This window comes from Bos indicus, chromosome 16, assembly GCF_029378745.1.
Source record: "Bos indicus isolate NIAB-ARS_2022 breed Sahiwal x Tharparkar chromosome 16, NIAB-ARS_B.indTharparkar_mat_pri_1.0, whole genome shotgun sequence".
In the NCBI taxonomy this organism is placed as follows: Eukaryota; Metazoa; Chordata; class Mammalia; order Artiodactyla; family Bovidae; genus Bos; species Bos indicus.
The window spans coordinates 79,940,513-79,964,380 of NC_091775.1; the positions used below are offsets into that span (position 1 = coordinate 79,940,513).

A 23,868-nucleotide genomic window follows, 5' to 3' on the forward strand; every position below is an offset into this window, starting at 1 on the left:
TGGCTCAGTGGTAAAGAACCCACCTGCCAATGCAGGAGATGTGAGTTCGATTGCTGGGTCGGGAAGATCCCTTGGAGGAGGGCATGGCAACCCACTCCAGTGTTCCTGCCTGGAGAATCCCATGAGCAGAGGAGCCTGGCGGGCTACAGTCCACTGGGTCACACAGAGTCAAGCACGACTGAGTGACGAAACGACAGCACAGCTGACTTAGGTACTGATGGTGTTCTTGGTGTCGTGGCGTCTCACTCATGGAGCTGGCACTTGGAGGTTCTTTCAGTCTGCAAACACTTATCTTTTATGTCTGGGAATTTTTCTCAAATAGTTTCTTTGATCATTTCCTCTCTTTCCCCTGATGTCCCACCTCCCACCTTTGAACACTCTATTATTTAATGTTGGATTTCCTGGATAGAATCATTAATTTCCTTTTTTCTTCTCATATTCCATATTTTATCTATTTATTCTGCTTTCTACCCCTTCCCCCAGAGGCTCAGATGATCAAGAATCCACCTTCAATGTGGGAGACCTGGGTTCGATCCCTGGGTGGGGAAGATCCCCCGGAGGACGGCATGGCAACCCACTCCAGTATTATTACGTGGAGAATCCCATGGACAGAAGAGCCTGGCCGGCTACAGTCCATGGGGTCGCAGAGAGTCGGACACGACTGAGAGACTAAGCACAACAATTCTGCTTTCTGGGATGTTTCCCCAACTTTATCTTCTCGCCTCTTACTGAGTTTGTTGGTTTGTTTAAATATTCACTTATCTGGCTGCTCCAGGTCTTAGTTGCAGCATGTGGGGTCCCAGTTGTGACATGTGGGGTCTAGTTCCCTAACCAGAGACTGAACCCAGAACCCTGCATTGGGAGCTCGGAATCGTAGCCACTGGCCCACTGGGGAAGTCTCTGACCTTGTGTTGAGTTTTTAATTTGTCATGCCATACTATTTTAATTTTCAAAAACTCTTATTTTCTTCCCTGAATTTCTCTTATCCTTTAACAGTATCTTATTCTCGTTTCATGGATACCAATGATACTAATTTTACAATTTGGGGGTGTCTTTTTTTTTTTTAGTTTTCTCTTTCATATATTTAAGAGTGGGACACAATAAAAGTTGGCTGGAAGCTCTGTACCTGGGGATGAGAGCTTATCAACTGTGGGCTTCTCCAAATGGTGATCTGGCTAGAGTGTTTTACTAGTTTAAAGTGTTAAATCATGAGCCTTTTGCTAGGTCGCTAAAAATTCCTCAAAATAGCTACGTTTAGGACAGCAAAATAGGATATAATATAATATCATTTATTTCACTATTTCTCTAAGTTACACGTTTTACTTTAGCACACTTTTGTGTTTATTTTTGTTGGCATTCTGATTATTTTCAGGTAATAAAAATAATTATCTGACTGTGAGGGGTAAATTCCTAGAAGGTAGGATCTGACGAGTTGGCAAGAGGGTTTGTTTTGAGGCAGACTCCTGGAAAGCAGATTGTCAGTATTCCTCAGGAGCCTTGCGGTTTCTATTCTCTGCCCCACTGACCCATGGAGTTTCTAGTTCACAGAGCCTGGTTTGGCTTCAGAGTCGTCACGAACAGGTTACTTAAGCTCTGGGGCTCAGTTCAGTGCCTGCCTGTCAGCAAACACTCAATAGATGGGGGCTCTTGTTACTGACTCACCGCTCTGCTCCAGCATCAAACAGTTAATGAGAATTTGATGAGGTTTGCTGTCTTTAATTTCTGTTTCTTTGATTAAGAACGAGGTCTAGTTTTTTCCTACCTGGGTTGGACACTGAAATTTTTTCTCTCATGAATTGTCTCATCGGGCCCTTTATAAATATTTCTGTTGAGGCACTTGAGATGTTATTGATCTGTTAGAGCTTTGCACATAAGTAACCTTAACGTCCCAAAATCACTGCAGACGGTGACTGCAGCCATGAAATCAAAAGACGCTTACTCCTTGGAAGGAAAGTTATGACCAGCCTAGATAGCATATTCAAAAGCAGAGACATTACTTTGCCAACAAAGGTTCGTCTAGTCAAGGCTATGGTTTTTCCAGTGGTCACGTATGGATGTGAGAGCTGGACTGTGAAGAAGGCTGAGCGCCGAAGAATTGATGCTTTTGAACTGTGGTGTTGGAGAAGACTCTTGAGAGTCCCTTGGACTGCAAGGAGATCCAACCAGTCCATTCTGAAGGAGATCAGCCCTGGGATTTCTTTAGAAGTAATGGTGCTGAAGCTGAAACTCCAGTACTTTGGCCACCTCATGTGAAGAGTTGACTCATTGGAGAAGACTCTGATGCTGGGAGGGATTGGGGGCAGGAGGAGAAGGGGACGACAGGATGAGATGGCTGGATGGCATCACTGACTCGATGGACGTGAGTCTGAGTGAACTCCAGGAGTTGGTGATGGACAGGGAGGCCTGGCGTGCTTCGATTCATGGAGTCGCAAAGAGTTGGACACGACTGAGCGACTGAACTGAACTGAACCTTAACGTCATTGTCCATCCAGCTTATTATTTTAGAAGTCAGATTTTTTAAAATATTCTAAATATTACATTTTATATAATATATGATAAAATGTATTTATTCTATTATTAATATAAAATACTTAAATTAGAACATATTTTAAATATATTTTTTAAAGTAACTTTCTTTCTCCACCCTTCTTAAACAAGGGACCCATGCTCATTTTAGACTGTCAAGGGACCCATAAATTAGGAATTAGAAAAAGAAAACCTTAAGTCATTGCTATTTTTGCCACCTAGGGCTAGCCACTGCTGCCAGCTTGGTACGTACCTTTCTGGTCTTTTATCTTCAGGTATCTTTATCATACCTAAACATGCACATATGTTACATATGTATGTATGTTTAAAAGGGAAGGAGGGCTGTTTCTGTCCTCTCTGCTTTTCACGTAATAACAAATCTCAACCACAGTCGCACTGTGGTTCATTTCAGTTGGATTGTTTTCCTTTCAGAGTGTTGTGTACATTGTACAAATGCATTAGTCAGCCTCTTTTTAATAGCTTGGAAAAATTTAGGGAAAAACCATCAAGAATGAACTTAAACACACTTATAAGGAAACAAGGAAATAAACTGATTTTGAAACCAGGAACCTTTATTAGACAACCACCAGCTTTCACAATGTTACTGCTGAGAAACATCACATAAGCAGATCTTCAGAGACCATGAGTTTCTACACAAAATGATAGACCATACACTTCAGTATCTGTTTGAAGAAATGCAGAATGTGATTTTGACAAGACTGTGAATCGCACTCTGAACAGCGCTCAGCAACATCCGTGACAAAAGGAGAGTCAACGTTGCGCTCGGCCAAGTGGGGCCCTTACACAGAGGGAAGCTGGCCTCTGTTGACCCCAAGGAATACACAGTGTCCAGCCCTGGCGCCCACAGTGGGGTGAGGGAACCCCAATCCAACTGTAACCCAGGCTGTTCTGAACGTGACAGCTCCTGGAGTGAAATATTCAGGAATTTGGAAGCCAGAATTTTAAAGCTGTTGTCTTTTCCTTTTTTAACATTTGTTTAAATCTTGTTTTGGCTTAATCTGATTTGGGTCTGTAAGATGATCATTTCCGCCTGTCCCCAGGAGCTGAGGAAACAGAAGCGGCCTCAGCGTGCACGCAGTGCCGATGGTGTCTACTGCACAGGCCGTGTGCTGCAGCGCACTTGCTCTCCAGCTCACCCTGCAGCAGGAACGCAGAGAGGCGCAGAGACGCCCACCCACTCGCCCAGCGTCATAGGTCAGTAGGTAACAGAGCCAGGAATTCAAGCCCAGGTCCAAGCACAGGGCCCTTCTCACGGCGTAAGGGGCAAGGACGGCTCGGTGCTCTATTAACCCTGCTGACCACTGTGGTGCCTTTAAAAGAGGACAGCGCACACGAGACACTCTGAGAGCTGGACTCGGCGGGGGGCCCAGTGACCCCACTGTGGACATCATGTCCACCACGCCCCAATTTCTGCCTTACTCCGTGAGTCCTCCCTCCACGACTGAACATAATCTCTGACTTTTGTTTATAAAATCTGATCACTATGGGTACCAGGGTATCCAGGGTAACAGACCTGATGATAACAACTCCTTTCTCTGGCTCAGACCAGCACATGAGGTGCAGAGGGCAGGACCCCTAAACACAAGGACTCCACTGCGCTGCTCTGGATGAAGCACAGATGTACAGAAATGACTGATTTATGGTCAGCAGTTCCCATCAAGGGGAAAACCCATTTGGAAGCTTCGCATGGAAGACAGACAATGCTAAGACTTAGAATGGAAAGAACTGTCCCTTAAGTAAAAAGGAGTTCTCTAAGCCTCCCTCCCCGTGCTGCTCAGCCGGTCCAGCACCTTGGCATCCGGACAGTTTGTGGAGAGATCCGAACAGAGAGGCGGCCCTGACTCCCCTTCCGGAGACGGGGCGCCAACACGTGCCAGCTATGTGCCCGGCTCACTGCCAGGTGCTAGGGTGCAGCAGTACTAAAACCCAGTCCTTCCCGGAGGAGTTAAGTCTCTGGGAGAGGGAGACAGAAAGATAAACAACGAAGTGCCCAAGTTGTCTGGGGAATTACTCGTTACCCTACAACACCAGGACAAGCCAGGGAACGTTTACCAGATAAGAAGCCAGGCAGTACGCTAAGTGTCATCTGTAAGTTTCAAAGGGTGAACAGGAGTTTCCCAGAGAGCTGCCATCTCAATACAAACCCGCTTCTTCAAGCCTGGCCTTTGGGAAGAGAATTCACTAGTAGAGATGACATCATCGGTGTCCCAATGTTGACCTTACCGTTTGGAGGGCATCGAGGAGGGAGCTCCTGCCCACTTTGCAGAATGGGCACCTGGTGGGCAGGTCTGTGTCTTGTCCCTTCTCATCTCCCTGCCTGTTGAACAGAGTGTTCGATATGGGTGTGATGGATCCGTGAATGGATAATTGAGGAAATCAACAAATCAATAAATTAATCCTTTATGATTCTTCATTGGAAGTGAAACTTCTAAGCAAGACCAAATAAAGGCTTTCTCATTATAGAAGATAATAGAAAGGAAACAGAGATTACAAACAATCAATAAATAATCTTGCTTGAAAAAAATGAGCCTCCCTTCAGGAGTTTGGTTTCCCTGGTGGCTCAGTGGTAAAGAATCTGCTTACAACACAGGAGATGCAGGTTCAATCCTTGGGTCAAGATCCCCTGGAGAACGGGATGGCAACCCACCCCAATATTCTTGCCTGGGAAATCCCATGAACAGAGGAGCCTGAAGGTCTACAGTCCATGGAGTCGCTGAAGAGTCAGACAGGACTTAGCAACTGAACAGCAGCAATCCTATCCTGGCCACTGGGGCACTACTTTAGCATCTTCCTTCACTCCTTCTTCATTTGACTCCTTGCCTTTCACATTTTTGCATCTAAAATAGGGGACCCAGAGAGAGATGAGAAATTATGTCTCGTACCTACCTAAGGCCTTCTACACCGTTTCCTGAGGAATCACAGCCTTTCCTCGATGGGAGAGGATGAGGAAGAGCTTAGACTCCTGTGGGATAGGAATAAAGGAATGGGTAAGGTTTTGTAACGGAGCCAGACTCAGGCATGGGACAGAAGAGGAGTGCGGGTTAAAATTAACACGAGGGCCAGCCTTAAGGGGTGAGACTGTCACACAGAATACGTGGTCAAAATGGCCATCTTTAAATAGCTGTGATAAAACAACCTTATTCATAGCATTTAAAGTGTTATAAGCCTGACTGTAACCGGCGTAGACACCAGTGATTCACAGAAAAGTGTCCTTGCCAACAGAGGATGCTACAATCGATGGGAGTCCTGCCGGGTGATTCTGATGGGTCATCAGGGGGAGGCGATTGAATCGTCATTGCCAATTTCAGGCAGCACTGCCTGTCTGTTATTAGCAAAACTTTCCTTTATTGAGACGAATCCTGCAAGTGGAAAGACATGAGGTTGTTCAGCAAGATGCACTCCTATTTTCTTCGGTATGAGCCCCGAGCTGTGGGCCGCAGGCTACCCTGACTGAGAGCCGTGCAGCTGTCGCAGCCGCGGTTGTGCTGTTTTTTATTCTATCGGCATGTAGTTGACTCACCGTGTTGTGTTAGTCTTAAGTGTACAGGGTAGTGACCCAGTTATCCACATGCACATGTTCATTCCTTTTCAGATCCTTTTCCCATGCAGGTTATTACAGAGTGCTGAGTAGAATTCCCTGTGCTCTATAGCAGGTCCTTCTTGGTTATCTGTCTTATGTAGAAGTGTGTGTATATTAATCCCAAGCTCCTAGTTTATCCTTCCCAATGATATTGTAGTTCAAAGTAAGTGATATGACAGAGATGACAGCTATAACCAACCTAGACAGCATATTAAAAAGCAGAGACATTACTGACAAAGATTCATCTAATCAAAGCTATGGTTTTTCCAGTAGTCATGTATGGATGTGAGAGTTGGACCATGAAGAAAGCTGAGCACCAAAGAATTGATGCTTTTGAACTGTGGTGTTGGAGAAGACCCTTGAGAGTCCCTTGGGCTGCAAGGAGATCCAACCAGTCCATTCTAAAGGAGATCAGTCCTAAATATTCATTGGAAGGACTGATGCTGAAGCTCCATTACTTGGGCCACCTGATATGAGGAACTGATTCACTGGAAAAGACCTTGATGCTGGGAAAGATGGAAGGCAGGAGGAGAAGGGGCAACAGAGGATGAGATGGTTGGATGGCATCACTGACTCAGTGGACATGGGTTTGGGTGGACTCCGGGAGTTGGTGATGGACAGGGAGGCCTGGCGTGCTGCAGTCCATGGGGTCTCAGGGAGTCGGACACGACTGAGCGACTGAACTGAAGTGACTGAAGACAGAGATTGAGAAGTGAGCAGGTTATGAGGCCACTGAGGATATGCCTTTATGGGCAGAAGGGGGCTTGGCTGTCGTCTGGATCAGCCCCCAGAGAGTAAACGCTAAGAGCAGTGGGGAGCTCGCTGCAGCGCTGGTGTACAGGGGGTATCGGGCTGGCTTGTATGAGTCCCAGTGCCTTGGCCTAGTTTTGCTCTTTGGGGCAACACAGAAGGACTCCATCCTGCTTTCAAAAGCAGGAAGTATTTGAGGACACGCACACATCCTCTTGCATCTTCTGTGCCAATTGCTGGGGGTTTTCTCAGCACTGACCTGTGATCTTTGTCCTCTGTCTGAACATTCTCTGGATTGTAAGGCCTCTGTTGACCATGCACAACTGGAGCTGATCTGTGAGTGTCTGAACAAGCTCAAAGCCAACGGTCGGCATGCCATAATTCAGCGTTAACGTCTCCTACAAATGCGTTAGAATTTCAGCACCACAGCACCTCACAGGGTTCCTGGGTTCGGGTGAGATGCATAAAGTGACGGAAAACCCCAGATCTTATTCACATAAACCATCCAATTGCCTCTCCTCTCTTGTGCTTTATTTGGAGGATTTGAAATCAGAGCTTTATGTTCTTTGTTTTTGTTATGTAGACCAGCTTTTTATGATTAAGAGAGCAATCTACTGCTTTTAAAAAAATATTTCTTCATTGTAAAAAAAAAAAATCTGGTGGGAAAAATACGCAGGGGTGTCCCCGGTGGCTCAGTGGCAAACTGCAATGCAGGACACGTGGCTCTGATCCCCCGTCAAGCAGATCCCTGGAGGAGAAAATGGCAGCTAAGCCAGTATTCTTGCCTGGAAAATCCCGTGGACAGAGGAGCCTGAGGGCTACAGTCCATCGATCAAAAAGAATCAGACACAATTTAGCGGCTAAACAACAAGAAAAGTACAAGAGGAAAGTAAAAATCACCCCAAATTCTTCTCCCTAGGAGTGATTACACTTAAAAATACATACAAATCTGTGTTTATAATAGTATCAAAGAAAACGAACATGACTTATTAGTAACTTTACATTTGTATGGATAATAACGTTTTGTCATTTTTAAGAACGGAGAGAGGTCGATGGCATAAAACATAAAAACCTAAGTTGCCAAACTGTATAATCTCACGTTTGTTGGTAAAAAAAGGAAACTCGTGGTTAGGATGTGGTGCCTTTACTGCCATGGCCCCGGGTCAGCCCGTGGTCAGGGAACTGAGATCCCACAAGCCACGCAGCGTGGACCCCAGAGAAGGAAACTCCATGCTTGTTGATATGAAAGTACATTTTAAAAAAAATAGGACCATACTATTTTCTGTTTTGTTACATGCTATTTTCTCTCGCCATCTGTATTTTTGAAGGGAATAAATGCAGAACTACAGCATGAATTCCCAGGTGGCGCTAGTGGTAAAGAACCTGCCTACCAGTGCAGGAGACATAAGAGACCTGGGTTTGATCTCTGGGTTGGGAAGATCCCCTGGAGAAGGGCATGGCAACCCACTCCAGTATTCTGGCCTAGAAAATTCCACAGACAGAGGAGCCTGGCAGGCTACAGTCCGTGGTGTCACAAAGAGTCAGACATGACTGAAGTGGCTTAGCACACACGTGCTGGCAGCCCCATGGTTAAGACTCCATGCTTCCCCTGCAGGGGGCACAGGTTTGATCGCTGGTCAGGGAACTAGGATCCCACATGCCACGTGGCTCGGCCAAAAACAAATACTAAGAAGAGACTGATTTGGGGAGGGGCCAAAGCCTGAGATGAGGACTGCGTGCAGGATGCAGAGGCAGAGAGGTGGAGCTTTGAGGGGACAGAGATGGACCTGGGTGATCTCCAGTGAGACACCAGTGACAGAAAGCGCCCAGAGCAGGCCAGCAGGTGAGGGTGCAGGCCGGGCTTCTAAAGACAGCGCTGCAGCGGGAAACCTGGGCTCTGAGCGGGCGATGCCAGCAGGCGAGGCGTCATCCCTGGATGACGTCAAGGAGAAGACTGATCTGGGGTTTCTACCCAGAACAAGATGACCTTTGGCCTTCCCTCCCCTTGTACTGTAGTTATTTTTGAGGGAGGCAATGTAATAATATTTGAACTTCACACATCACACAAGATAATGTGAAGCCATGCCGATAATGATGACTCACCCAGAGCTTGTGTCCGACTGTCCCTTGAATACCCGTCTTCAAAATAATAATAATTATTATTACTTTAGTTACAGTGTCTGTTTTACTTTAAGAAAATCAGAACAGATACCACTTTATTTTTTTTTTAATGTATGTCGTCTCAGTTCATTCTGGTGCTTGGGACCACATCGAGTGTAACGGTTCAGGTTCGTTCTGTGTGGTGAACAGTCATTCTGTTGACTAAACTCACTGTTTCATCTTAATTCTCAGCGCTGAGCAGTGCTGTTGTCCAGACACCTCAGTGCGCTCTCACCAGAGTATATCTAAACCATCAGGCCTCGTGAAAGAACACCATTTTGGTTTGCCAAGGTACAAGAACTTATCCTTAATCACACACAAAAACTGTATTTTTACGATCCTGCCAGAAAGCGTAATGTGAACTCTCTGGTACTCCATTCGTATCAGAGCTCACTTATGAGAAATGACATTAATGGATGATTTTTAGAAAGATATGCAGCATGTCTTTTTCTAGATATTCTTGACTTGTCTGGGACAAGTCAGACCATCAGAGGGCCATATACTTGATTGCCATGTTTTAAATTCTCCTGGGATTGTTTCTGTTTTGGTAACATCTTTACTGAGATATAAATGTTAACTCAAAGTGTCCAATTCAATGGTTTTTGGTTTTTAGAACACTCAAGAGTTGTATTCTCGTCAATACCGTCAATTTTAGAACGTTTAAGTTGCCTAACCAAAAAATAAAAAAGCCACTCTTTAATTACCCCTCTTCTTTGTCTCTCTTCCCCTGTTCTAAGCAACCACTAATCTGCTTTCTGTCTCTACAGATTCATCTGTTCTGAACATTTCCTATAAATGGCATTATGTAATATGTGGTCTTTTGATTCGCCTCTTTCACCACTTAACATGAGCACCATGCATCCCCTGAAATCTGAGAAGGCAATGGCAACCCACTACTCTGCCTGGAAAATCCCATGGACAGAGGAGCCTGGTAGGCTGCAGTCCATGGGGTCGCACAGAGTCGGACACGACGGAGGCGCCTTAGCAGCAGCAGCAGCAGCAGCATCCTCTGAAACGGGGACATCTCACCTTGGTAGTGCCGATGCTGCAGCGGCATAGTCCTCCCCAAGTTGTTGTTGTTTAGTCGCTAAGTCACGTCTGACTCTTACGACCCCATGAACTGTAGCCCAGCAGGCTCCTCTGTCCACGGGATTCTCCAGGCAAGAAAACTGGAGTGGGTAGCCATTCCCTTCTCCAAGGTATCTTCCCGACCCAGGGATCGAACCCAGGTCTCCTGCATTGCAGGCAGATTCTTTACCATCTGAGCCACCAGGGAAGCCCATTATTGTCTATTATTTAAATTGGGTTATTTGTCTTTTTATTACTGAGTTGTATAAGTTTCTTTTATAAATACTGCCAGTATTATATTCTATATTATAGAATATAGTATTATACTCTATACTGCCAGTATAGAATATAGTATTATATTCTATACTTTGAAAGAAGTTCCTTATACTTGCAAGTATTTTCTCCCGCTCTACAGGTGGTCTTTTCATTCTTTGCTGTGTCCTTTGAAGCAAAGAAGATTTCTATATTGGTGAAGTCCCACTTATCTGTTGTTGTTATTGTTTGTGCTTTCGATGCCATATAGAAGAATCCATTGTCAAATCCAAGGTCACCAAGATTTGTTGTTATATTTTCTTCTAAGTGTTTTCCTTTTCTTTTGCTGTTTTTTTTTTTTTCTTTGTCATACCACGAGGCATAGAGGATCTTAGTTCCCTGACCAGGGATCAAACCCACATCCCCTGGGTGGAAGCGTGGAGTCTTAACCACTGGATCACCAGGGAAGTCTCTTCTAAGAGCTTTCTAGTGTTAGGGCTTACTTTTAGGGGTTTGATCCATTTTGAGTTAATTTTTGTATATGGTGTGAGGTAAGGGCCCAACTTCATTGTTTTGCATTTTAGTATTACAATAGATAGCTTTGTGAAACACAGCTTTGTATTTTGCAAGGGATGTGGTTGGGAACAGTGTCCACTGCCTCACGAAAGTACCCTAAATGGAGACCCACAAAAGAGACTTCTCTCAGACCTCGATCCCTGGAAACTTTATATTTTACTGGTACAGTGAACTCACCACAGGATGGGACTCTTTCCTGTGGCAGCTGAGAAAGCTCAGACCCAAGTGTGCAGCCCACCTCTACTAATGCACGTGCTTAACTGAAGATAGACATTTCGTGTACGGTGTTGACTCTGATTTCATCTTTTTCTACCCTTATGTTCCTCTGCCTTTCTCATCTATTTTACTTTTATTCTGTTGCATTACATGTATCCCTGGAGCTACCCCAAATCCTCTTTTGAAGCCAAATGAGGTAGAAATAAGTTAAAAAAAAAAAAAGACTTCCTGAAAATGTTGGTATCCTTTCAGTTCAGTTCAGTCTCTCAGTCATGTCTGACTCTTTGTGACTCCATGGACTGCAGCACACCAGGCTTCCCTGTCCATCACCAATTCCCGGAGTTTACCCAAACTCATGTCCATTGGGTAGGTGATGCCATCCAACCATCTCATCCTCTGTCGTCCCCTTCTCCTCCCACCTTCAATCTTTCCTAGCATTAGGGTTTTTTCAAATAAGTCAGTTCTTCGAATCAGATGGCCAAAGTATTGGAGTTTCAGCTTCAGCATCAGTACTTCCAATGAATATTCAAGACTGACTTCCTTTAGGATGGACTGGTTTGATCTCCTTGCAGCCCAAGGGACTCTCAAGAGTCTTCTCCAATACCACAGTTCAAAAGCATCAATTCTTCGGTGCTCAACTTTCTTTATAGTCCAACTCTCACATCCATAACATGACTACTGGAAAAACCATAGCTTTTACTAGATGGACTTTTGTTGGTAATGTCTCTGCCTTTTAATATGCTGTCTAGGTTGGTCAAGTTTTTCTTCCAAGGAACAAGTGTCTTTTAACTTCATGGCTGCAGTCACTATCTGCAGTGATTTTGGAGCCCCAAAAAACAAAGTCTCATTGTTTCCACTGTTTCCCCATCTATTTGTCATGAAGTGATGGGACCAGATGCCATGATCTTAGTTTTCTGAATGTTGAGTTTTAAGCCATTTTTTCACTCTCCTCTTTCACTTTCATCAAGAGGCTCTTTAGTTCTTCTTCTTTCTGCCATAAGGGTAGTGTCATCCATGTGTTTGTGGTTATCAATATTTCTCCTGGCAATCTTGATTCCAGCTTATGCTTCATCCAGCCCGGCATTCCACATGATGTACTCTGCAGGTATCCTTTGGTATTTCTTTAATTTTGTCTCACACTGTGGTTGCCTGTTAAGGTGCGCAAATTCCACACTAGAATTCATGGCAAATATAGTCTTTCCCACCTTGGGTGCTCTGCACCCTCCACTCCCTACAGTTTAATAAGAGCTTATATTTAAGATGTATCTGTTAAATGACTGATTGAATGAGTAAATTAATGATTGAATGAGTGAATGAATGAATGAGTGAGGGAATGAATGAATGAGTGAGTGAGTAGTTGAGGAATAAATGTAGCCCAGAGGGAGACAGATTTTGGGCCTCCTCCCTGCTTCCATTTTAGGAAACACAGGAAAAAGCCCAATATTCAACATGATAATTTAACCACCCACTGGCAGTATTTATATAATCCTACCCATCTGTGCCTCTTCCCATTATATATCTGTCAGGTGCCTCAGAGTCACCTGATGTACTGATTAATAATGGAGATTCCTGGTTTGCATGTAGGGAAAAAGAAGAACATGTAAGGAACCCAAAAAATCAAAGCAAGAATATCCAAAGACACAATTTTCCTTTTTCAAAAATTTGCCTAAGGTTTGTTTTGCAGGGAAATGGACACCATCTAGTTAAAGCTCTATAAGCTTGAAGATTCAGGTGAGATAACTTGTATTTATTATGAATTCCATGGATTCTGTTGGCTTGTAACCAGGGATAGCTGCAGTGTAAGAAATATGACACAAAAACAATAATCTTCAGAAGCAATGGTTAATTTTAGCTATCCTCTAAATATAGATTTAAGATGGCTGGTTTCCTTTGAAAAGTGGGTGAAAGGGTTATTTTGGCAGCCTTGTTCTTTGGTACCGTTCCGGGTGCCTGCCCGAAGGCCATGCCAAAGTGTGAAATCGCAGGGAAATACCAGGCAGGTAGCCAGAGTTTGAGAGATCAGATAGAAAATAATTCTTTTCCTTTTACTTGGGACAGTGAAACCTAATTATCTCTTCTGCATTCGAAGATGTATTTTTGGCATACTTTTACAGTACTAGTAAATAACACTTTGTAACTGGAAAAATTCCAAAACAATCATATAGAAACCAAACCTTTCGATCTTTATTCTTTCCTTATGTCTGCATGGGTCATTCATGTTTTGAAAGCAGCTTCAGCAAAATCCCCTGGTTTCGATTTTATTAGGATAGCTGTTTCATTCACTCTTTCTGACAATATCCTTCTAAGCCAAATTGATTTCCCCGTCCATGGTTGTACATGGAGAGAGAACCCTCCCCTGGGACCCCAGCTCAACAGACGTACCTCTCAGGATGCAAAGTACTGAGCCTGATATACACGCCTCTCAGAGCTCTGCAGTGAGGCCTGCTGGAGCTAAGAGACATGAGAAAGAGACCCGTTAACTTAATGAGGCTGGATCTTAAATAATAAAAGCTATATGCGGTACACTGAACGGTGCTCAGTCCCTCAGTCGTGTCCGACTCTTTGCGAGCCAATGAACTGTAGCCCACCAGACTCCTCTGTCCATAGCATTTCCCAGGCACTGAAGTGAGGTGCCATTTCCTTCTCCAAGGGATCTTCCTGACCCAGGGATCAAACCGGAGTCTCCTGAATTGTCAGGTAGATCCTTTACCACTAGCGCCACCTGGGAAGCCCCATATACTGAATAAAACAGGGAAAAAACAGAAACTTAAATGTCCAATGATGAAAACATTGTTGATAGTTCCTTTCATCCAAGTGACAACATTAAGCAGTCATTAATTTTTCAAAGGCTTTTTAGCAATTTGAAATTTTCCTTATACGATGTCAGGAGAAAAAGAGGATAGAGCAGGTGACCTCAATTATATAACTATATCGAGATCTGAATACTGAAAAAGACTGAAAAGAAATAGCCAAAATAGTAGTGGGGATTTTCTCTAATTGTTGAACTTTCTGTGATTTTTATTATCTGTACATTTTCTTAGGTTTCCTAATTTTTTTCCAAAAATAATCCCAGTAAGCTATAAGTAATTGTGTTTATTTGAGTTTTGTTGTTGTTTGTAAGTTATTTTTAGCATACGTGCTAGCAAAGCAAGCGCCGAGACTAAATTTTGAAGACTGAGCTGGAAAGACGAGCTTATCTTCCGTTATGATTTTGTCATGGCACCCACCACCGACCTCTTGGCGCTTCCGCAAGTTAGGAGTCTTCCCAGCTCAGCGTGCACACAAGTCACCCGGCAGGCCGCAGCCCTCCTCCGGCCCAAGGTTCACCGGAGCGGGTGTGCAGCGGGGCCGGGGTCTGCCTTCCCGGGCATGCGGCAGTCTGCGGTAGGTGGCAACGGACTTGAGGGGCACCACCCTGAAGCTCCCAATCTCACCCCCACATCTCTGCTTTCTCTCTCCTTATCGTGCCGGTCGTTAAATTCTCCTGAGGGAGGCGTTGGCGGGGGCGCTAGGCGCTCCTGCTGGGAATCGGGGTCTCAGCAGCCCGCAAGGACGTCGCGCGTCAGGGAATCACTTCCCCGGTCCGTCCTCCTTGCTCACCCTCCTTCCCCTTCCTGCCACTCTCCCCTCCATTTCGGTTCCTCTTTGGAAGTTGCATGTGGGGTCCCTTGTCTAGAACTGAGCCACTAGCTAGATAGCTCTAATCCGGGCTTCCAGGGTGGCTCAGTGGTAAAGAATCCGCCTGTCAAGTCGGAGACGTGGGTTCGGTCCCTGGGTCAGGAAGATGCCCTGGAGAAGGAAATGGCGACCGGCTCCAAGATTCTTGCCTGGGGAACCCCAGGGACAGAGGAGCCTGGTGGGTTACAGACCAGTGGGTCACGAAAGAGTCGAGCACGACTGAACAACTGAGCACGCAGGCACGAGATCTTGAGTATAGTTCCCTGTGCGGTACAGCGAGACCTTGTGTATCTGTTTTATATACAGTGGTGCTGCTGCTGCTGCTAAGTCGCTTCAGGCCTGTCCGACTCTGTGCGACCCCATAGACGTCCGGCAGCCCACCGGGCTCCCCCATCCCTGGGATTCTCCAGGCAAGAACACTGGAGTGGGTTGCCGTTTCCTTCTCCAATGCATGAAAGTGAAAAGTGAAAGGTAAGTCGCTCAGTCCTGTCCAACGCTCAGCGACCCAATGGACTGCAGCCCACCAGGCTCCTCCGTCCATGGGATTTTCCAGGCAAGAGTACTGGAGTGGGGTGCCATTGCCTTCTCCGTATATAGTAGTGAGTGTTAATCCTAAACTCCTAATTTATCCTCCATTCCACCCAGGACACACATTCTCACGTTTTACTGGATTAAAACAAAAATTTGTCAGTGATGATGTGGTTTTGTAGCGTCATCTGCTGCCTCTTCAGTATCCCTTCACCTCCCACCCAGTCCTCACTCCCTGAAAACCCCTTCTCCCCAAACCGCCCCCACTGAAAGTGACCTCCTCAGCCTCATGGACACACTCCAGGCCACGTCTTGCTTGGCCTTCCCTTGAAATGACCCCGAGGCCCCCCTCCCCGTGTCAGCACAGGGGCAAACCCACAAAGGCATCCGGGGTGTTGGCTTCAGGCACAGATGGCCACCGCCCCTCCACCCTGCACCCCTGGAGGGTCTTCCATCTGAGAAGCTTGGAGTCCAGGCTTCCTGGCAGCTTGGGTCTCTCCCCAGGCGAGGTGATTGCTTCTGTTCTGAGAATTATTCCAAGTAAATGTGGTCAGGCCTCTGACGATGGGAGCAGAGGGAGGAGAGGTTTTGCAGCTGGGAAGGGAAGTGACAGTCATGTCTGACTCTTTGCGACCCCATGGACTACACAGTCCATGGAATCCTCCAGTCCAGAACACTGGAGTGGGAAGGCTTTCCCTTCTCCAGGGGATCTTCCCAACCCAGGGATAGAACCAGGGTCTCCTGCATTGCAGGCAGATTCTTTACCAACTGAGCTATCAGGGTTCTGGAAATGTGCCTCCCCGGGTCCTCTTCTCCCCCAAACCCCCTCCTATCCTCCTCTCCCCCACCCCCCACTCTAAATTTTAAGGCGGCTCCCACCTACCTATTTATGTAAGAAAAGGAAAAGGTGATCAACCTCATTGTAATTCAGGAAACAGGAGAAAAAATAGCAAAACTTTAACCTTTGGAAGGGTTTTTTGAACAGAAGAACTACGTGGTCTAACTGCATCACAAGCCAACACATCTTTGTTCAATTAAAGATTTTAGAACCATGAGTAACCATCTAGATTTGCCTCGAGACACAATGACTCAGATCAGAGTTTGTAGAATATGAGATCATTTTTTTTTCCATAAAAAGAAACAGCGCAATATCCTGGCTACCAGAAATCAGGGGGCTGGGGCTGGACCCTGGACCCTGTCTCCTCAGCCTCATCCTCCCTTCCCAGGTGTGAGACTTCCTCCAGGACTGGCCCCAGCTCCGTACTCTCCTCACTCTAAAACCTCTCCTGAGGCATCTTCATTGTGACCACACTGAGGACTCTCAGGTTGTCATTTCTAGCCCTGGTCGCTCTCTCGAGCTCCAGGAAGACAGCCGTCTGCTCGACATCTCCACTGCGTGTCTCCAAGGCACATCCAGCTGGCCCTCTTCCAGGTTTTCCTCTGTTGGAAAATGACGCCACCCCTCACCCAGTTCTGTGACCCGGGAACTTGGTCCCGTCCTGACAACCTCACATCCTAACTGTGTGCCGGGTCTGCTGCTTTCCATCTTCAGCCCCATCACCGCCGCCACCGCCTCGCTGAATACAAGGCTGAACAAAACCAGAACTTTTTCCTGTTTGCATGGTGTTTGCAGTCTATACATCACAAAGTAAAATAAGTCATAGGAAGAAACATATCATCACAATCAGATTCAACCGGGATCACTGGATCAGTGACATGAGGGAGAGAAATCCTGCCTGGGGAGGAGGCAGCAGGGGGCCCCCCACCCCCGGCCCGTTCAGCCCCAGTGCCTCCAGGGAGTGATCACTGGGCTGAAAGGTGAAGGAAAAGTACCAGGGTTCACAGTGGTTTAAATGTTGCTTTAACAAAACTTGGATTAAAGAGTTAAATATTAATCCAGTCATGAAAAACTCGTGTGTATTTATCCCTTCTTTGAAAGAATGATCGTTTCCAAGATTTGGCAAAAAAAAAAAAATTCTTTTTAAATTGCAAAAGATAATAGATTCCAGTCCAAGAGGATAGACATTTGAAATACACAAAAACAACAAACGTGCAAAGAACTTGGGAAAACGTGTCTTGACCGTTGTGTGAGAGATCCTACTTAATGAAATCCCTTGTGAAGAAGGTGATTCTGCGTCATACATGGTAAGCCATTTGACCTTGTGGGCAGGTCTGCACAGTCCGCCAGGACAGACCTGTTTTTCTGTTCACAGAATCCTCCAGAACGTAGGCGCACACACATGCCTGCATACACCTGGAAAAGATCTGCAAGAGTAGACTTTCAAAACTGTTATGAAGCTTGAACTAAACCATCTTGGTCTCTAATGTTAAAAGGCTTCCCGTGTGGTGCAAGTGTTAAAAAAAAACCCAGCTGACAATGCAAGAGACATAAGAGATGTGGGTCTGATCCCAGGGTCAGGAAGATCCCCTGGAGGACGGCAAGGGAACCCACTCCAGTGCTCTCGCCTGGAGCATCCTGTGGACAGAGGAGCCTGGCGGGCCGCAGTCCACGGATCTCGAAGTCAGACACAACTGAAGAACTAGGTGCACACATGCTGACGTTAAAGGCGCGATTAGACGTTTGACGTGAAACAAATGAAAAATTAATGTTCTACGCGTATGCAAGTGACCCTGCATGGCCGGGGGTGTACCTGGTGTTCAAGCTGCTGTAACACAGAGAGCTTCCCCAAGGTTGATTTTGTGCACTGACTTGTGATTTTCTGTTATCACTAACACAAATATTTAAGCTTATTTCTACATCTTAGAGTAAAAGGAAGATAAACGTGTTTAGAAAATGGTTAAAAATTACCTCAAACGGAAGGCTCTGGGCATATTTTATCAAACCTATTTTGCTACAGTTCTGCACTGTCTTCTCCTGAGATGAAATGCTCCGTATTCTAGAATGGGGACGACGCGCCCCCATCTCGGGAAAGCTGGGAAAGCGGGCACATCCCATCCCGTCGCTTTCCCCTTTGATTCCATCAACATCAAATCCCGAAGATCAAACCCCTCCTCATGGGGTCTTCACAGTGGCTTGTTCTGATGGGCGCCAGTCCACTGGGTTTGTTGTAATTCTCAGACAGTTAAGCCTCCTCGCAAGTGTTTAATCTTCTATTTTCTTGAGTCTATTTTGTACCCACTGCAGCGCTAAAAAACGTAGGAACTAGTGTTGCTTTTCACTAAAGAACCTGTCATACGATGGACAAAGGAGAAAACAGAATTTTAAAACCACATTTAAAGGCTAATCTGGTGATATTTTTGGCTGTGCCATGCAGCATGTGGGATCTGAGTTGCCTAACCAGCGATCAAACCCATGCCCCGTGCATTTGGAGCACAGAGTCTTAACCACTGGACTTCCAGGGAAGTCCCTGGACTGGTGATATTTTAAAATTAATTTCATTAAAGGAAAACCAACCCAGTATGCCACTGTTCTTTAGGGCCTGAAACAGCTTTAGCTGTTATTGTTGAGGTCGCCAGAGTGTTACTAATAAGAATCCTAATGTTGTATGCTCACCTATGTCGGACAATTTTTTAAGTGGTTAAGTTAACCTAAATAATTAGGTTTAATGATTATTTGGTTTGCTTCTTGTGCAAGACATGCTACCAGAAGCCAGAGGAGCTCAAAGAAGATGACTACTGCCCTTGCTTTAAAAAATTTAAACTATACTAAATAATTACAGAAATAACAGAACATAGGCAGAATCTTAGAATTATAAGTAAGAAATAGTGTGATGGCATACGAGGGGTAGACCCTCTAATGGCACCTTGAAAAATTAGCAAGACTTTTGACAGACAAAGGAGGGGATCTCCCAGACACCCAGAACTAAATAACATCCATGGGAAAATCAATAAAGCCCACGACCGTGTTGACATTTCAGTTCCCAACTGAACAGTCACTTCAGGTACCTGAAGTCTGCTTCTCTTGCTTTGAGTTGTTAATCTAAGGTTGTTCTTTGCAGCAGGACTATTTTTATTTCCAGAAGCATCACCTCCTAACCAGAGATCAGTCATTGTCACTGAATTAGAGCCTAACGACTTCACACAGAATCAGCCCTACGTGAGCTGAACATCTGTGGAGCATTTGAAAGTCTGCACATTCCCAGAAATTAAGGAATGTAGAAAATCTAATCAATCCCACTGAGGATGGAGGAGTGTTTTGCCTCTGTGTCAAGGTGCTAGAGGAGGTGAATGGGACTCTCACCGGACCTGGTTCAGGTTCATCACCCCTTCAGAAATGTTCACCAACTCTTCTTAATACGACAGGCTCCATCAGTGCCTGACACATAGGAGGTGCTCAGTGCTTACTAACTCAATGACAGACTTTTCTGGGGCCTGACTCTTTTACCCATATCGTCATAAAAGTTGTTCGAGTGTTATAGAAAAGTATCTGCTCTGAGCACTCAATTCTGTTTATTTCAGTGTCTTTTATGTCCAATGCACAGATGGCTCATGCACCTCCTCAGTCTGCAGAATGCGTTTCCTATAATATCTTATTTGATTCTCACAGCAGTAGAGGGGTGAGTAGGGCAAGTGGCATGATTCCTTTTGTTCTCTCTTATTTTGCTGTGTCCCACAGCTTGTAGGATCTTAATTCCTGACCAGGGATGGAACCCTCGCCCCCTCCATGGAAGCGCTGAGTCCTATCCACTGGAGCCCCAGGGAAGTCACCACCACTCCAGTTTTACAGATGGAGCTACTGACATTCACGAAAGTCAGGAGACTTGTCCACGGCTGGAAAACTAAACTTGGCTTTGATGTAGATTTGGCCTCAGTCCACTTTCCACAACATCCCACGGCCCCCGCACACGAGTCCCATTTTTTCACTAGTCTGGATTACTGCTCGCATCGATCGATCAACATAGCTTGATGTATACAACCACTAATTTTCACTCTCTACATGTATTTATTCTATCTACCCATCTATCTAGCAAAACGAGTGTATATAAGTAAAGTATAGTAGCAGTTGATTTTAATTTTCAAATGTAAAAACAAAATCTTTTTGTAGAAAATTCTAATGAGAAAGCATCAGTTCAAGCTTACAAATTACTGTATATGAAATAGGTAAGCAATAAGGATTGACTGCATAGCACAGAAGATAATACCCATTATCTTGTAAAAACCTGTAATGGAATATAATCTGCAAAAACACTGAATCACTGTGCCGTGCACCTGAAGCGAGCACAGTGTTGTAAACCAGCTATACTTCAATTAAACCTGAGGTTAGCACTGTGGTAATGTTCATGAATATGTTACAAACAGGTAGATAAAATCCCTAGCTGAATACCTTAGGAGTCTTCAGAAATCCCTCCTAACCACTGCTCATACTGGACCGGTGACTTGTTTCCATGTATAAAGGATGTGCAGTGTTAATTATGTGTTAAAATGCTCTCAAGTTTCCTTTGGCCAATGAGCTGCGAACGAGAATCCTGACTTGCATTTCACAGATCTGAATAATAATCCGACGGTTAGCTCATTACAGGAAATGTGGCAGTGTATGACAACATAGTCCATCTATTCTGGGGTTTTAGGGTTCCTATAGAACCCTCCCATGATTTGTTTATGATGTAGAGATGATTGACTCTGTCAGTTACTAATAAATGGTAAATAAAAAAGTAACCTGTGATATTAAAGTACGACATTAGCTACATTGTGATTAAATTACAGTAACACCGCCAGCTATAAACCTTTATAGAATCTTCTCAACCATGCAGTAATTCTCCTAACTATACTATTATGTAGAGCACAAATATTTCTCTGTAAGTCCAAAGCAATACATCAGGGAAGCGTTTACTGCCGAAGCTAGATTGAGAGTAAATGCATCTTGGGTTGCTATGAATAAAAGCTCTAGCTTCTCATTACTTTGTGACAAGACACAGAAATTCACTTTACTTTTCATTTAAGCTTTTCGGCTTCCGTTTATGGATGTATGCCTTCACGCTTTTATTCCCTCCTTGCTTCAGCCGTATGTAATAAATGATTATAAATTTTCACATTTGACCACCTCTCTGCTGGCCTCATGCTTAATGCACAAAGTTAGAAAGCTGCAGGTAAAATTTCACAAACACTTTTATTTATGATGTTGTCCTTGGCAACGGAAATTTCAATGTACCGAAATGAAAAGTATGATTAAAGGGGTACGGCGTCCTGACAAGGATAGTAGAGGGCAGCCTTCTATTTCCTACTGAAAATATATAATACTTTTCTGACATCAATTTCATAGAGAATAGACATGGGTTAGTCATGGGAAAAAACCATCAGAAACATGGTTTCTAACTTAGGCATTTTTGAATTTTCACTCTTATAACAGAAAGGTCTTGTCTGCACTCTTGAGCTTGTGACTCGAAAAATATCTCATCTCAATTAAAACTGAATATCAAGGACTGGACAGAAATTGAGGACAAATATAGTTGGGAATGAAAGGATCTTTTTTTTCTGGAAAACAACATAAATGGAAAAGCACTGGTTTGTCCCAAGTGCGTTCATTATTGCAAGAGCCCTGTGTGATGGAAAAGCTGAGTCAAGAAAAATTAGGAAAGTCAGAAACATTCATAAATAAACATAGGTAGCTTCTTGTGTATTTCCCCCAGATCACCATGAAGCAAACAAAATGCAATGCCAGCCTAACTGTTATAATAGCAAGTGTATCTGGGTGCTTGAGGCTGAGTTTCTCTTTTCCTATAATTAAAAAGAAATTAAACAATTGGTTGAATTTCCCTTAGTAAAGCCATTGCTCACATAAAAGTACAGTTTCTGTGCCTGGAGAATAGAATTGCTTGAGTCATGCTGATTTCCCCCACAAGTCTTGTTCCGGTCCCCAACCAGTTAATAAAATGTGTTATCAGATTTGAGTCCAAGGATTATTATAACTCCTTCAGCCTTGTACTGCCACTGCAGGCCATGAGAGCTATTTCCTACTCAGTGAAGGAAGATGGAACATCTTGATTTCAAATCTCTGGAAATAAGATACTGTAGAAATTTAAATATATATCTCCCCCCAACCCCCGTGATTTCCTACCTATGGAAATAAGGTACTGGAAACATACTTTGAGTAGCTGCAGATTTAGCCAGGGATGTGGCCAATCCGGGCATTGCCAATTGCCTTTAGGATACTCCACGTCCCTACCGACTTTCCACTTTGTGCGGGGCACCACGCCACGCTCAGGGAGTGAGGGCAGACCCACGAAAAGCGTGCAGCATCGCTCCTGTGGTCCAGGAGCTTATCGTCGGGCGAGGAAGATCAGACGTGCACATAAAGACCTGAAATTACAAGTCAGCAAATAATCAGAGCCATATGAGCAGAGAGGTCAATTCTACCCAATTACGTTGCTCGGGAAGGGCCGAGTGTAAGCGCCATCTGGTAGTTGCGGGCAGTTTGGGTGGTCTGTGCGTCGGTCTCAGTTCATGGCTCGGGCAGAGGTCAGTACACGCAGTCGATTTGAGAGCTGCCAGTTAAGGACCAGGAGCTGAAGAGCCTGCAGCGTCCTTGGAGAGACCGAGAGACGCAGAGAGAGGGCGAGGGAGGGCGGGGCCAGACCCCGGGCGGGGAGACGACCAGCGCCCACAGCACCAGATGCCCAGCGATGTTCACGTTGCAACACAGGACGTGTTGAAAGATCCCGAAAGAGACCTTGTGGGTTTCCCATTAATGAAAATCAGAGAATGTTTCAAGCCGGGGCAGTTACATTTTTAGGAAACTATTCCACTGACGTGCGGGCTGAAAACATGCTCGGCCTGTGCAGGTTTCAGCAGCGTCACAGCTTTCTTCAAGAACCGTTCCTACAAATGTTTTCTGACAGCTTCCATTTGTTGCTTAGTTGTTGCAGAGCCCTGAAAATCTATTATGTCTCATGTCAGTTATAAAAATAACACCACAAATTATAACCAAAACAAAATTACCCGGTAATTATCATTTAGATGTCCACTCGAATCCTTTTCAGAGTGACTGTTACTTTCGTCTGCCATCACGAGCCAGACAACTTAATGCAGGGCACGCTGGAGGGGTTTATTTCAATCTCTCCCCTTCATCATGTGCTACAATAATATCTGAAATCTACCTTTCTGAGCACTCCGCGAGAGCCCTAATCTCAAGAGCACTTCTAAATACATACAATACTTACAGCCTTAAATTTGACCAAAACAGGCATAGTAAACATGTGGTGTCAATTATGGGGGGAAACCGAACAAAGGTTAGAAGAATAAGAACAGAGCTCATGCTTTCTTTTAACTTGTTAATGTCTCTGACCCTTTTGTACAAAAATCACTTTAATCAACCGTATATACATTTCATTGTGGGCGCACCATTTAACAGCCTGTAAAACATGTTTGGCCGTCAATTACACACATCAGGTTGAGATGCTGCAGGACTGGGGGTCATTTACACTCTCAATTAAATCGGAGGGAGCTTGAGGGGACGGACCCACATGCCTCGAAAGCCTTCCCCTCTCCACCCTACTCGGGCTTTCTGAAGCTGTGAGAGATGAGGAAGCTTAATTAAACGTATCCAAGCTCTTCTT

The 23,868-nt window shown here is 44.8% G+C and overlaps 1 protein-coding gene across 1 annotated transcript in view; it reads left to right on the forward strand.

Annotated features, from left to right (window-relative positions):
- LOC139176464 (uncharacterized) overlaps positions 1 to 18,347 on the forward strand; it is a 38,802-nt gene extending 20,455 nt beyond the window's left edge. The window contains exon 6 of the mRNA XM_070768741.1: positions 36 to 18,347. The gene's annotated coding sequence lies outside the window, so the exon portion shown is untranslated. The remainder of the gene's footprint in view (positions 1 to 35) is intronic.
- The last annotated feature ends 5,521 nt before the right edge of the window (positions 18,348 to 23,868 follow it).